The 15,474-nt window shown below is 45.1% G+C and overlaps 1 non-coding gene across 1 annotated transcript; it reads left to right on the top strand.

Annotated features, from left to right (window-relative positions):
* The first annotated feature begins 392 nt into the window (after nt 1-392).
* On the top strand, nt 393-463 carry TRNAY-GUA (transfer RNA tyrosine (anticodon GUA)). The gene has a single exon. It is a non-coding gene; the product is annotated as a tRNA-Tyr (tRNA).
* The last annotated feature ends 15,011 nt before the right edge of the window (nt 464-15,474 follow it).

Raw genomic sequence — 15,474 nt, 5'->3', positions numbered from 1 at the left:
GTAACTTTATAGAAAGTGCTATGAACTGAATATTGGGCCACAAGGGTCAGACCTCAACTCTCTCATTAAGTGTATCAGGATGGTCACCCCAACTATATTGAGTTTCTGTTTGTAGGTACCTACCATGGCAGGTACCTGCTGTTGACTTTGAAGACCTGTCTAAGCCAAAGTCAGTGCTTCCAGGCTGCTACTTACACTCAGGAACTGAAGGCAGAGAAGACAACAGGCTCCAGGGTTTCTGAACAAGGGGGCCTGCCTCTTGTTATACAGTAGGTTGATGAGTTTTCACTGAGCAGGCCTGGCAGCTCCTAAGGTGGCAAATTATAGGTTACAAATGAGCTGGGTACACCCAACACAACTGAAAGGCATTAATCAAGCATCAATTGTTAGGAGTGGGTATAGCTCAGGGGTAGAGCATTTGACTGTAAATCAAATGTCCCCAGTTCAAATCTGGGTGTCCCCTGTTTTCTAGCCCTTGAAAAAAAGAGTGCCTGAATCTCAACTTTTTTTTTACTAGACGCCAGGGTAAAGAACCAGAAAATGGTGAGGCTTTATTATGATGGTTATTCATAATCCCAAATATAAATTAGAATCATCTAAAGAGTCTATCAAGGTGCCATTTCCCTCGCCCTACCCAGACCAATTACATGGGAAGGTACAGGGTGGGGCCCAGATATGTGAGAACTCCTCATTGTCTTCTGGTCTGCAATGGAGGCTTTAAATGTCTCTGTAGAACTTCCAGGAAACTGATCAGACCAAGGCTGGTTCATTGCAGCTCTGTCTGCCCAGCCCGTGTTCTTACCTCCTCTTCCTCATCCTCATGTGTACAACACTTGTAACTCAACCTTAACAGCCTCTTCCCGAAACAACTGCATTTTGGCATTTCTCAGGTTATTTTAGTTTTCTCCTTTCCCAGACCAGGCATTCCCCCTGGGATGGGATGGAATTGGTCTTTTCTTTCCATGCCAAACTACAAGGACCTCTGATTCAATGAAAGAGCATCCTAAGGCCCAGAGGACAAAACATCAATGCAGTACAGCATCCATCAAGTTCTACCTTGTGCTTAGGTTGTGTAACTGTTACAGGTAACTTGTCTTAGTCAAGCTTTCACAGCAAGCTTCTGAGAAAGGATCAGTGAATTCTAGCAAGCATACCCAAACTAAAGAATAGGATGGCTTTCTGTGGTTTGAAGAAACAAAAATAATTTTTTCAATTGAAATCCCCAGAATTCATCATAATTCTTATATATAACAACCACAAGTACAATTCATGATCTTTATTATACCTTATACTAATAATCCTTTTATGATATGTTACAGTAACTTCCTAAAATACATTTGAAGATTCCACAGATTTATGAAACAACAGACAGCAAGAAAGTCCTTAAGAATGGGAGTAGGAGAGTGAGGAGGAAGAGGCGTTGGAGTGTGGGTGGGAGGGCAGGTATGGTGGGAAGAATCACTATATTCTTAAAGTTGTATTTACAGAAAAATTGTTATACATTCAAAAAAAATAAACTCTTACTCTTTTTACATTAAAGGGTAGGGGGGAGAACAGAAAAGAAATAGCCATTTAGGATAGAGCCTGGTCAGGTCTAGTCTTACTTAAGGCTTTGTTTAAGTTGACAAGTTAGAAAATAGCACTTCTGGGGGCCAGCACTGTGGCATAGCAGGTTGAACCACTGCCCACAAAATATGGGCACCAGTTCAAGATCTGACTGCTCCACTTCTAATCCAGCTCCCTGCCTGGGAAAGCAATAGAAGATGGTCCAAGTCCTCGGGCCCCTGCCACCCACATGGGAGACCCAGAAGAAGCTCCTAGGAGTTTCTGGCTGTGGTAGCCATTTGGGGAGTGAACTGGCAGATGGAAGATATCTTGTATTTCCTTGTATCAGGCTCTCCCCATCCTCAATGATGCCTTAACAAATATTTAAGATTCTCTAAAATTTAGTAGGAACTTCTAGAACCAGGCCTGCCTCTTGGCATTTCAGGAATGCCAAGACCTGGCTCCATCAGTGTTCACAAACTCCACTCCACTGTAGCTAACAAGAAGCACAGTGAGGCAGAGATTGAGTATTTTCCCCAGTATCTGTTCTATCCCCCTTCTTTGTTATCAGCTGGCCACGTAGCTTCACAGCCCCTTGGAGTTCAGTGAATTCATATGCATAAGTTTGGTCAATGAGATGTAGGTACAAGTGATGGCTGTTTCTACTGAGAGAAGCTGGTCTTTCCTCCTCCCCTGCTGGCTGAGAGGTAGACATGATGCCAAGGTGGATGGTGCAATGTTGGACTATGACAAGACCTTTTGGATGAAAACCAAGCAAGTTAAAACAACCAGAAACCCCTGACTGGACTCTCAATCATGTCCTGAGCTCTTCTGAGACTTTCCATGTGAACCATCTACCTTCTTTATAGCATCCTTCTGCTTCCATGGGTGCACATTTCCACCTTTGATCTAGTCATTTCTAGAATAAATTAAAGAGCCAGAAAAATGGTCCCAATGCAGATCTTTTTTTTAAGATTTATTTTTATTTGAAAGTCAGAGTTCCACAGAGAGATAAGGAGAGGCAGAGAGAGAGAGAGAGAGGGAGAGAGAGGTCTTCCATCTGAGGGTTCACTCCCCAACTGGCCACAGTGGATGGAGCTGAACCAATCTGAAGCCAGGAACCAGGAGCTTCTTCTGGGTCTCACACGCAAGTGCAGAAGCCCAAGGAGTTGGGCCATCTTCTTCTGCTTTCCCAGGCCATAGTGCCGGCCCCACAACTGCAAATCTATGCCAGTCTGACCACAACTGGTTCCCCCTCTGCTATGGAGCAGTGATTCTGTTCCTTTCTAATTCACCTCTTCATTTCTCACAGTAAGCAGTGGACACAGTCCTACCTCATTTATTCTTTTTGCAATGCCTCATTTCCTACTTAAGACCAAAGCCATGTGGTGTGAGGTCCCTCAGCATCCTTATGCTGCTTTGTATCTTTATCTTTCATTCATCCTTCCATTCTAAGAAAGGAAAATACCCTCCTCCCCCTTAGAGCACAATCTGTTCTTGATTTACCCCTCCTGCTCTCCCAGGGATCTTGTTCCATCAGTTATATTCTTTGTTCACACATTTGTACACATTCATGTATTTGTTGGCTTTTCACTATTTACAAGGAGCCAATGGCACAAGTTTGTAATAATTATGGTGAATTGTGACATGTGGTACGTACAGAGCCATGGGGACACAGGGCAGGAGACTCACTTCTCAGAAGCATGGAGGAAGTCATCCCAGGAGAACCTGATCCTCTACCAGGCCCCTTCTGTCTGCTCCACTTCACTGAAACTGCTTTTGTGAGAGTCATTGGTGACCACCTATTGTGGTCAGTCTTCAACTCAACATCTCAGTTGACACTAGGGCTGTCATTCTTGTTTGGTTATTTTCTTTACCTTTCACTGCTACTTTTTCTCTGTCTCTTCTACCAGTTCCTCCTTCACATCCCAATTCCTAAACATTTAAGGGTCAAAGACTTTGTACCCAGACTGGTCCTCTTTGCAACTCTCATTTCCTCGGTGATTTCTTTCTGTCCCATGACTTCAGTGGGATGGTAACTTTCACACTTGTATCTTTAGCCACAACTCCAGCTTCATTTTAGACAACTCCACTTGGCTGTTCAGCAGATGGCTGAATTTATATTTCCAAGGTCGAACTCCTGATTTCTATCACCTGCTCAGATTTTGTTTCTACTATATTCTGTCAGTTGCTTAGGCCAAAAATCTCAGTTATTCTTGACTTTTCTCTTTTTCTCACACCTTGAATTCAAATGATTGACAAATCCTGTTCATCTGACCACTCCTCATTGCCTCCACCATTAACAACAAAGCCACAGTCATCTCTCTCCCAGATCATTGCAAAAATTTCCCAAATGTTTATCCCTGCTTCCATCCTTGTCCCCTAATCCTCTTATGGCAACCAGAGTGGGGAAAATCAGGTTATGGCACTCTTCTGCACAAAATTCGCCAATAGCTTTCCATCTCATTCAGAGTAAAAAATAATACCTTTCCATGATCTAGCCCAGTGGAAAGCAATGTAGACATGGTCTCTTGAAACCCATAAGAGAGAGATATATACCAATACTAATAAAAATAGAAAACTATGAGAAAAACTAGTTGGCAAGGGGCAGGGGTTTTATTTTAATGGTATTAATAGAATACATAGCCTGTTTCAGGATGCAGGGACATTTCTCATGAGGAAGTGATATCAGAGTCATTTTATGACACACTCATGGTATAAAATATTTGTGGTAGTCTGCTATATGCAAAAGCAGTCTGTGCGCCATTGCAGTTATTATAGAAGTTTCTCTTATGGGTGGCCACACAGCTGTCCATTTTAGCCACCTGATCTGTATCTGGGATTCAGTTCCTTTGCCAGATCAGGGCTCTGCATGGTGAAATAGGATGTAATCACCCCCCAAACTCCCCCAACATACACACACCCCGTCTTTGCCCACTTCCCCAATCTCTCTGCCCTCCCCAACCCTGCCTCTATGTGTGCTTGATTCTCCAAACACATTAAGCTCTCTAGAGAAAATAGTTCTAGATATTCTACATCTAGACGGAATATAGAGACATCTAGACATATCCCAGACTGCCATGTGAAGACACTAGGAGGTAGTCTCAACTGCAGGCTGCACCCTGAGGAGACAAGTATTCCTTTAGGATATAGATGCTGCCTTCATAGTTGAGGCTTGCTGCTTCTCTCTCTCTCTCTCTCTCTCTCTCTCTCTCTCTCTCTCTCTCTCTCCCTCCCTCCCTATTGTAGAGGAAAGTACTCTACAAAAGGAAGGGCAAGAAAATTTTGGAGGAAAATTTGACTAACTGCCTTCCTTGAATCTACCCTCTTCTTCTTGAACTTCTTGGATATTTGTCACCATATCTGGCTTTGCTAAGAGCCCACCACCCCTACCCTACCAGATGGTCAGTCATAGTTGGAGTTCCAATTTGCAGCTGTCTATTAGATAGTAGCCTCCTAGCCAGAGGTGAATCCAGCTATTGCTGCAGCAACCTTGGAGTCTCCCTACAATTAGCAATGCAGATGGAAAAATTTATTCAATTTTCCCTCCCAGCAGGCAGCAAGGACACTTTCAGAAGGGAGTGAGGATGCAGGAGGAAGGGGGCCAGGGCAACCAGAGCCACTGCAGCTGATTCCTCCTTTTTTTTTTTTTTTTTTTTTTTTTTTTTTTTTTTTTTTTTTGACAGGCAGAGTGGACAGTGAGAGAGAGAGGCAGAGAGAAAGGTCTTCCTTTTACCGTTGGTTCACCCTCCAATGGCCGCCGTGGCCGGCGCGCTGCGGCCAGCGCACCGCGCTGATCCAATGGCAGGAGCCAGGAGCCAGGTGCTTTTCCTGGTCTCCCATGGGGTGCAGGGCCCAAGCACCTGGGCCATCCTCCACTGCACTCCCTGGCCACAGCAGAGGGCTGTCCTGGAAGAGGGGCAACCCAGACAGAATCCGGCGCCCCAACTGGGACTAGAACCCGGTGTGCCGGCGCCGCTAGGCGGAGGATTAGCCTAGTGAGCCGCGGCGCCGGCCAGCTGATTCCTTCTTAAGATTCTCTCCAGCAGGAGCACAGGTCAGCTGGTTACCTCCACAGATAGGTGCAATACCAGACGCATTCTGCAAAGGACATTCCAGGGACAGTCATTGGCTCCTTGAAGGGTCAGCACAGTCGCAATTGGATTGAGAAGACAAGACAATAGAGCTTAGGGGGCCAGTACTGTGGTTTAGCAGGTAAAACTACCACCTGTAGTTCCAGCATCCCATATGAGTTCCGGTTCCAGTCCCAGCTGCTCCACTTCCAATCCATCTCCCTGCTGATGGCCTGAGAAAGCAGCAGAAGATATCCCAAGTGTTTGAGCCCCTGCATCCATGTGACTTCGGCATCACCCAGCCCTAGCCCTTGAGGTCATCTGGGAAGTGAGCCAGCGAACGGAAGTTCTCTGTCTCTCCCTCTCTGTAACTCTGACTTTCAAGCAAAATACATAAATCTTTGAAAAAATACTGCTTGGAGTCAGTGGGTCCTTTCCATGCAGAGGGGCCCTCAGTTTCCTCCTTCCCCATATGAGGCCACCAGGATTGTACAAAAGCCACCTTCACCTGTCTTTCTTGCCTTCAGGAGGGCTCCCTAGCAACTCCCCTTCCCCTCTTCTATGGAGAAAGGAGCTTGTCAATTTATCCCACCTCGTGGGAGATTTCTGCTGAGCAAGAGCCTAGCCCTCCTTCTTCCTCTTGCTAGAAGACGCCCTTTGACAGGTTGTCACCATTGTGTCAACTTTATTGCAAGCCTCCAGTGCCTTTGGTGGTCTGTGTTCCTCTCATGATTTTCTCTGCCTCCCACAAGGTTCCTGTGCCTCCCTGGGTGTGTCCTCAGTCTGCCATCCTGACACCTGGGAGGCCTCTGGGGGAGCTGTAGGAGGGCAGGTTAGAAAAGACAGGTATGAGAGGGAGCTGCTGTGCAACTAGCCATGGGTGTGGCTGAGGGTCCAGGGTATCAGGTGTGTCAGGGCTGGGTGCAGGTGGCAAGCTGCAAAGGTGTCCTAGCCTACAGCAGTGTGCTCTTTGCCTTCAGACCAACCAGGTACATCGTGGCATACTACTGGGTGGATGCTGAGTCCTGGTATGTAAAGCAAGAGTGACAACACCAGAAGAGAGGGGCTGAAAACCCAAAGAGAACAGAAATGCCTGGAAATAACATGGTGGAGGAAATGGATGAAGGAGAGGTGGCCAGGGGCCTCAGATTTGGAACCATATGGGATCTGAGGAAAGAAGAGAAGCCAGGGGAACAAAAGCAAGACAGAATTTCCAGAGAATATTTGTGTTGCTTCCTCTCATTTATGTTTAACCACCTAACAGAGTCAGTACCTGCAAGGTTGAACATATGTGGACATTGGGCATAAGTCAGAGGAAGATCCCCCTACACACTCCTGAGGCTCTTCATGTGTTCCTGGAAGATTACCATCAGGCTATTATACTTTTTATTTGAAAGGCAGAGTTACAGAATGAGAGAGAGAGAGAGAGAGAGAGAGAGAGAGAGAGAGAGATTCCATCTGCTGGTTCACTCCCAAAATGGCTGCAATGGCCAGGGCTGACCAGGCTGAAGCCAGGAGCCTGTACCTCCATCCGGGTCTCCCACATGGGTGCAGGGGCACAAGTAATTGGGCCATCTTCCACTGATTTACCAGGTGAATTAGCAGGATCAGAAGTAGACTCGATGTCAGCATTGCAGTCTGCAACTTAATCCACTATACCACAATGTCAGCCCCTGGTCTACTAATTAATATTAACATCATCAACTGTTTGATATGATATACATATATATTTATATATGTGTGTATGTAGGTATATATATGTATATATCGGTGTATATATATATATTTAGGTATATAGGTGTATCTATATATAGGTATATAGTGTATATATATATGTATGCATACATATACCTTTGTATTGTGTATAATCTTTTTCTTGTGCACAATACTTTATTAAAGTCAAAATGAGCTCACATCACATATAAATCATACCATTTGTTTTGAGTTAATTGTCTCATTTAAGCATCTTCATGACAATACTCTGGACCCATTCGCTTACTTTTGTGTCATATCCCATCCTATGAGTATGTCATACTTTTCTGAGAGACTGAGAGACACAGAGAGCTCCAGTTCATTTACTCATTCTCCAAATGACAACAGCCAGGGCTTGGCTGATGCCCGAGCTTGAAGCCAGAAACTCAACCCAGGTCTCCCATGTGGGAGCCAGGAACCCAAACACATGGGCCATTACCATTGTTTCCCACAGTCTGTATTATCAGGAAGCTTAAGTCAGAGATAGAGCTGAAGTTTGAATCAAAGCATTCCAATGTGGATGTGCTTTAATGTTTTTAACCATAATGTTTTTAACTTAGAATGTTTTTCACCAATTTTCTGTATGTGGAAATTTAAATGGTTTCCAGGTTTTTTGCCAATTTTTAAAAAAACTTTCAATGAAGGATAACTATGTACACTTTTTTGTTTTACAAAGGTAATATCCTTTTTGTGAAAATGTTGGATGTTAAATAAAAGTACATTTTTTAAAAAGCTAAAGTCATAATTCTACACAGAAAACACATTTTGGAATATACATTTTCATTTGAATGCATTGTCATGAACATTTTTATGCCATTAAATAGTCTCCCAAGAAAGGGTTGGCACAGAGAAGGTACTGTCACCTGGTTGCAGCTTTGTCCCCAATCCAGTGCACCTGACATGAACAAGCATCTGGGTAATTTTTAGGGTCTCTCAGCTGTAAATGTCAACAAGGCCTCCAGGATGTCCTCAGTCAGGTGCATACAGAAGCTATGGGGAAAGAAGGGCCAGCTCATGATGGGAGGGAGGCCAGGGTTCAGAAAAACAGAACTGACTAGGTTCATCCCACCCAGCAAGACTGTCTTACTTTTGGTGCATCAACACATGTAAAAGGTATTAATTATACCCTTCCTCCTCTAGGCCAGGGGGTATAGCTCGGGGTAAAGCATTTTACTACAGATAAAGAGGTCCCCAGTTCAAATCCAGGTGCCCCCTTTGTTGTCGGGCTTTTGAAGGAACAAGGATATAGTCCCCTGCATTCTTACACTGGCTTGGTCTCATGCCTTGTATTCTTCTCCACTCAACCCTCTGAATTCTTTTCCAAGTAACCAGTCTGCAGAGAGAAAGGCTAAAAAGCCCACAGAAAGAAAGCCCAGCTGCACACACACACACACACACACATCCTGCCATGTGCCATGTCCCTTACCCAGCCCATTGCTCTCTGCCATGTGTTCCATCTGTGTACATGCTGGCACTCAGCCATCTCTACAAATTTATTTTTCCTTGAATAAATTTGTCTTGTCCATGAGTTTGTATCCTGTCTGCTCTCTGTTCTGTCCCTCTTTCCTTACTGAAGTGGTTCCTGGGAGATGTGTTCCTCCCAGGCTAGAGACCAGATGAGGAGAATGAAATAAATGCAACTCACTGACCTATAGCAGCTCGGAAGAATGGGTGATTTGCATGCACATGTAAATTGTCAAGGCACATACCTCTATACCTCCTCCAGTCCTGTGGGCTCCATTCAGCTCCAGGACATTTAAGGTTGTGTAAAATCTCTCAAAAGATCTACGTGATCTCCAGAGAGGGTGGGAATTGTTTCCCTCTCCTTTGAGAGCCCCATGGAATCCTACTTGGGCTAGGACACAGGAGTCATTTGACCAGCAGGAGCATCCTATTCCCTTCCAATGGGGAAGGTGCTCAAATTTCTGAGCTCAGTATGCTAGGCTGCAGCTCAGAGCCTTGGATGTTGGATGACAGCAGAATTCTGGAAGGTTTCATGGGACTAAGGGAAGAGGCACTTGGATTGGAACCTTTTGATCTGCCATTAAAAGCTCTTGTCACTGTTGTCTAATGAAGACTTCCTGGAACCCCCTGCATTTGGCCATACACAGCCAAAGACATCATCAGGAAAGTCATGGATGTTTCCATGGAAGGCCTTTGGATTAACCTAAAGCCTGAATCCCCAAATGGGCTGCCTATCATAGCATTTGATGCATGAGAGGCTGATAATAGAGTGGGCTTTCTTGAAAATTAAGGCTCCACCTCAGACCTCTTAAGTTAGAACACCTGGAGTGGGGCCACAGGACTGTTTTTAACAACCTTCTCAGAAGATTCTAATAAAAATCAAAACTGGGAACCAGCAATTTGGCTTAGTGCTTCATGCCTTAGGCTTGAAAAAAGGTCATAATTAAGCAACATGTCCAAGCACACACACTTGATTAATAATAGGTTTGGGATCACATTTCACATGGCTGGTCTCTGGCTCTATCTCAACCCTGGGAAAGGCACACAGCTATACCTGTTCCCTGCACCTGCTTTTCCCACTCTTCAACAAGTCTAATGAGATAGGCCTTCCCAGGAAATGGCCTGAGTCACTTCCAACCGAAGTGTAGCATGACAAAAGACACGGGTGCACTGGATGTGCACCAAGATGCTCTTGACCTGTAGTCAGGTGCTCTTCCACTGAGGCAGATGTGTGCTTCAGATGAGCTCTCTAATTGAAACCATTTAACTAAGGGCTTCCCCCAGAAGAGCTCCCCCAGTAACCACAGTAATTTCTGTCCATTCCTAGTTTGTCCCTACGTCTGGCTGACCCATCTCATGTGAACCAGCCTTCTCTGGCCACCAGCCCCTGCCCTTTCCCATTTACCTTTCTTTTCAGTTCTCAGAAGCCTCCCCAACCCTGCCCATTGCATGAACATCCTTCTGACTCCAGCTGGGTCCTGCAGCTTTAAAATCATTTCTTGTTGGAACAATCCTCCCCCCTACTCCACCTCCTCCCCAGGCCCATTGATTCTCAGATCTCCCCCAGGCTCGCTCTAGCCTGCCCTCACCCTTTAGATACCTGGCTGGAATTTGCTTTCTCTTCCATCTCTGACCTTTTCCTCTTCTTTAACCCAAGACCAAATTCTTGTCTGAACCCTCCTGAGCTGAGCTAGGGTGGGCTGGTGCTGTTCTTCTGGTAAGCAGGCCAATGTTGCTGAAGACATTACCCCAGGGGTTCAGCACCCTCTAAGGATAGGGGTTGGGCTCAAGCCTCCCTGCCTTGGGGTTCAAAGCCCAGGCCCAAAAGGGCTTCAGAACAAGGATGAGGAAGCTCTCTGTTGGCCAAACTGTGCTTGGGGCACATCAGACTGTGAGGAGTGAGATGGGTTAATAGACAGTCAGGTTGGTCCTGGTGGAAACTAAGGATGCAAAATGTTTGCTTCTCCCAAAAGTTATCTTTAGCAAAGTCAAAAGTGCCTGCCCTACTCTTTGGGAGTTTCCAATTTTATCATGAGACTAGCAAAAGGAGTGGCAATTCCAGCCTTCTGAGCTTACAGTTTCCTGTAAAAACAAGTTACCTATTCCACACCTTAGCAAATAAGTTTACAGATCAGGTCTTTTGATGGGTTTTGTCCTTGTCTTGTAACTGAATGTCGAGTTTTTTCTTCCCCCAAAATGTACTTTAAAACCCCACTACCACCAACCCCTTCAGGTTTTGCCTCTTGGAGGCCCCCTCCAGGCCACTCTGGCTGGACATCTCTGACTTAAATAAATCTTGCTTTTCTCTCTGTGTTGTCTGCTTGGAAATTTTTCTTCCATGTGAGACAAAGAACCAAGGTAATCTTTTCTCCACTTCCATTTCACCCATAACAAGACCTCCCCGTGAATTGTGCAGCACCACTCCCACACCAATGAAAGACAACAGGAGCACCATTGCTGTGATCCAGGACCATGTTGATTCAAACTTGTAGCACAGGGGTTCTGATGAGCCATAAAACCTCACACATCACAATGGCTGTGTGGCTTCTGGCATGGGGTGTGTCTGGGGTGGAGGTATCCAGTATGCTGGACATCCTGTAAGTTCTCCCAGGGGGACAAGAAAGGCTGCATGGGGTTTGGGGGACTTTGGAATTTGGATGTTTGTATTGATTTCTGCACATGCTCCCAGAGCCCCTGCGGCTTTGAAGTACCATTCTTTCCATACATGCTCCAGCCTTCACCCAGGAGACCAGGAAGGTGAGGAATTGAACTGAAAAAACCACCTGCAGGATCAAGCTTTGTCACTGGTTTTCCACTATGTCATGTGATAAATAAGATTCTCTAGGCCAGCACCGGGGCTCAATAGGCTAATCCTCCGCCAGCGGCGCCGGCACACCGGGGTCCCAGTTGGGGTGCCGGATTCTGTCCCAGTTGCCCCTCTTCCAGGCCAGCTATGCTATGGCCCGGGAGTGCAGTGGAGGATGGCCCAAGTCCTTGGGCCCTGCACCCACATGGGAGACCAGGAGAAGCACCTGGCTCCTGGCTTCGGATCAGCGCGATGCGCCAGCCGCAGCACGCCAGGCGCAGCGGCCATTAGAGGGTAAACCAACGGCAAAAGGAAGACCTTTCTGCTCTCTCTCTCTCACTGTCCACTCTGCCTGTAAAAAAAAAAAAAAAAGGTTCTCTGAACACATGAACACATCCATAGGGGTTCCTGTGAGCCCTTCTGTGAGTGCAGGAGGAAGTGAGCCCTTTACTCTGGTGATTTGGTGATTCTCCATGGGGTCTGGTACTGTGGCACAGTAGGTTTGCTAAGTTTCCACCTGTGGTGCCAGCATCCCATATGGGTTGCTTCACTTCGGATCCAGCTCCTTGTTAATGGCCTAAGAAAGCAGCCATCACTCAAGTTCTTGGGCCCCTGCACCCATGTGGGAGACCTGGAAGAAGCTTCTGGCTCTTGGCTTTGTATCTGACCAGTTCTGGCCATTGTGGCCATTTGGGGAGTGAACTAGCAGATGGAAGATCTTTCATTCTCTGACCCCTCTCTATATATATAACTCTGCCTTTTGAATAAAATAAATAAATCTTTTAAAAATAAAACTAAAAAAGAATCAGCCACCCACATATAGCTTCTCATTGTCTCCTATGGCAATGGTAACTGGTCTCTGGCCCTCAGCAACCTCTCTACACAGTTCAGCTGACCACAGACTCCAGGTTATGTAACTTTCATGACACTGTGAGCCCTAGTCTGCTAGACCCATCCAGGAAGGACCTGCTAGAATTGCCCTAACTTCAGTATAACCAAGTCTGACCACCAGTCCCAATTCTCTGAGGATCCCCTGCTTATAAAAAACTGCTGTCTGTACAGTTATGGACACAAGTGCAAAACCAGACCTGACCTTGTCTAATGGAAACCAATAAGACAGCCACAGATGGGAAGAGTCAGGTAAGAAATTCCATTTTGACCAGATACTTTAAGTTCTCTTGGCACCTTTAACAGACTACCTGAAAACCAAGGTTCTGAATTCTCTGGACTTTGATATTTCCAGCAAGGCCCCTGGAAATGTCCAAGGCCATATCTCTCATCTTGTAGAGATAACAAGTTAGGCTATTTGGATTACATTAAAAATGTTGCCAAGATGTGAAATGATGCTAAACCTCAGTTGTGAAAAAGTTTTTTTTTCTTTTCCAGCTGCTCCAGTCTCCAGCTTACAGACCAGAATCTTTAAAGGGAAACTGACAGAGTCTCAGTCAAGCTAACCCTGAATAATAGGCATTGCCAGTTCAAAATGTGGATCAAATGGAGGTTCCAGGCAAAAGGAAGGAAGGGTTCCAAAAGAGACTTAGAGATCATTAGAGACAGTTATGCAGCAGATACTGGATAGCTGGATTCCAAGAGCCTAAGAAAGCTCTAGTATCCACAGGCTACACAATGAAAACCCGGAAGCCCAGGAAACTTACTAGATGAATCCAAAAACTCAATTTTGAGTTACATAGAAGCTCTAGTATAAATTTATGAGTTACATGGTAATACCAGTTAAACCCAGCAACCTAGGCCCATAACCCACTGGCCACATGGTGAAATCTGGAAGCCTAAGGATGGCAGGGTATCTGTCACAACTTCTCCTCTAAGTCAGGCTACCACAGTCAGCTCCAGTTAAATCTGAAAGCCCAGAAAGTCAGGCTAAGCAATCAGGGAGGCCCAGCTTCTTGCCTCATTTCTCGTCTTTTCTTTTTCAGGAGGGAAGTTGATTCTGTTCTGCAGGACTCTCCACTGCAATGTATGGTTTGATCCCAGACCTTATAAAATGGATGATTGACCTTTTCTGTAATAATGCCTATCCACAATATAGAGAACCAAATAGCATAGCCAGTAAATGAAAGATTAAACTATAAAATGATTTTACACCTATGTGTGTGGTAAATGGGCAGAACTCCCCTTTTAAAACAAATTGAGGGGGAGAAAAGCTTTACTGGTGATCTCAAAATAGGTCACTACATTTGATTTTACCTGAAAGGTCATAGTTCTTATGGGCACTGTTTTGACTCATGAGGAAATACAAAGTGTTTGAATTTGCCCATGACCATAGCTTTCTAGTTCACCCTGATGATATTAAAAGAAATCTTCAAAAATCAGGGTTGGGTTGAGTGCCCCCTTGACTGACATAGTAAAGTCTGCCTCTGTGGGCTATTTTAATGGAGACTGGGAGAAAGAGGAGCAAGCTAGGCAGAAGGAGCAATGTGAGGATAGGAGGCAAGCCAATTAAAGGCTGCTTTACATGGTGATCTTCCATCAAGGAGACCCAACAAGGCCAGTCTACCCCCAAACGGCACCTGTTTTCGATGTGAAGACTCAGGGCATTGGGCAAACAGCTCTCATGACAGAAACTGGCTTCTGGAGCCAGGCCACTGGAAATGGAACTGCCTTGGGGGTTGAAGGACTTCTGGGTCAGAACTGCAGACTCTGTTGGTCCCAAGCTAAAAAGCCCTTCACTCTGCCCAGCTGCCAAAGCAACCATCACTATTGATGGGATGGCCTAGGGTCAGTGACATTGCAGGTAAAACAATAAATTTCCATTTAGAGATACCTCCTATCCTGTACTAACCTCCTATTCATACCAGTTCTCTTCCTGGTCCAGCCACACAATAGGAGTCAATGGCATGCATTCCTTAAGGAGGTTCACACTTCTTTTGTAATGGCTCTTCCACTACCCCAACCCTATCCAAGTATTAAGTCTAAAAAGCTCCTCCTGTCAGTTCCTATTTACCTTTAAATGAGTTTACAAAAAAAAAAAAAAAAAAAAAAAAAAAAAACAGGGCTTAGAGTAATGGCTAACTTGACAGTCTTGCACCTATTTGGACAAGCCCTCACAGAGGATTTAAAGGACCTATTTCTTGAGGGGAGTGCAAAATAATCCAGAATGTAGATGATATATTAGCCTGTTTCCCTCCCCAACCTGAGATTCTGGTCATACACTTGCTAATACCCTTAACTTCCCAGCAGAATGTAGCTACCAGGCATCCAGGAAAAAGCATAGCTAGTCCACTAGGAAGTTAATTATTTAACCCTCTCATCACCTTTAGGGAAAAAAGAGTAGACCCAAAGAGAATATAGTCTATGCAGCAAATTCTTACTTTTGCAACCTTAAGACAGCCTCAGCATTTTCCCAACAGGTTACAAATTCCTAGTTATAGGGACATAGAAAAGTTCCTAAATCAGACTCCCAACAGTGAGCCAAAAGAGAGTCTTCTCCTTTGGAAAAAGCAAAACAAAACAAAGAAAACAACAAACAAGCAAAACCATAGCTTGCATCCATTAAAAGGTTGTCATGACCAGGGCCCCCACAATTGGGTTGCTAAACCCAGTCCTTCAAAACCAGCAGGCCCTATACCTGCTAATTGCTGCCCAAGAAAGTGTCTGCTACAAAAATGTTTTTGGGTCAAAGTAGATGGGTACAAAATCATGTTTGTACTTTCTTGGATGAGGCCAGACAGCACCAGGTTATGGAAATCCTGGTCATTGCCCCTCCTTGGAGACATAGTGTCCACATTCTTTCTGCTTCTCTTTGGACTACTGTGTTTTAATGCCCTTGTTTGTTTCATCCCTAACAGAATACAAGCCATCCAGTTTCAGATGCTC

The sequence above is a fragment of the Oryctolagus cuniculus genome, chromosome 7, assembly GCF_964237555.1.
Source record: "Oryctolagus cuniculus chromosome 7, mOryCun1.1, whole genome shotgun sequence".
NCBI lineage: Eukaryota > Metazoa > Chordata > Mammalia > Lagomorpha > Leporidae > Oryctolagus > Oryctolagus cuniculus.
The sequence above is the reverse complement of the archived record's forward strand: the minus strand, read 5'-3'. Positions and strand labels throughout refer to the sequence as shown.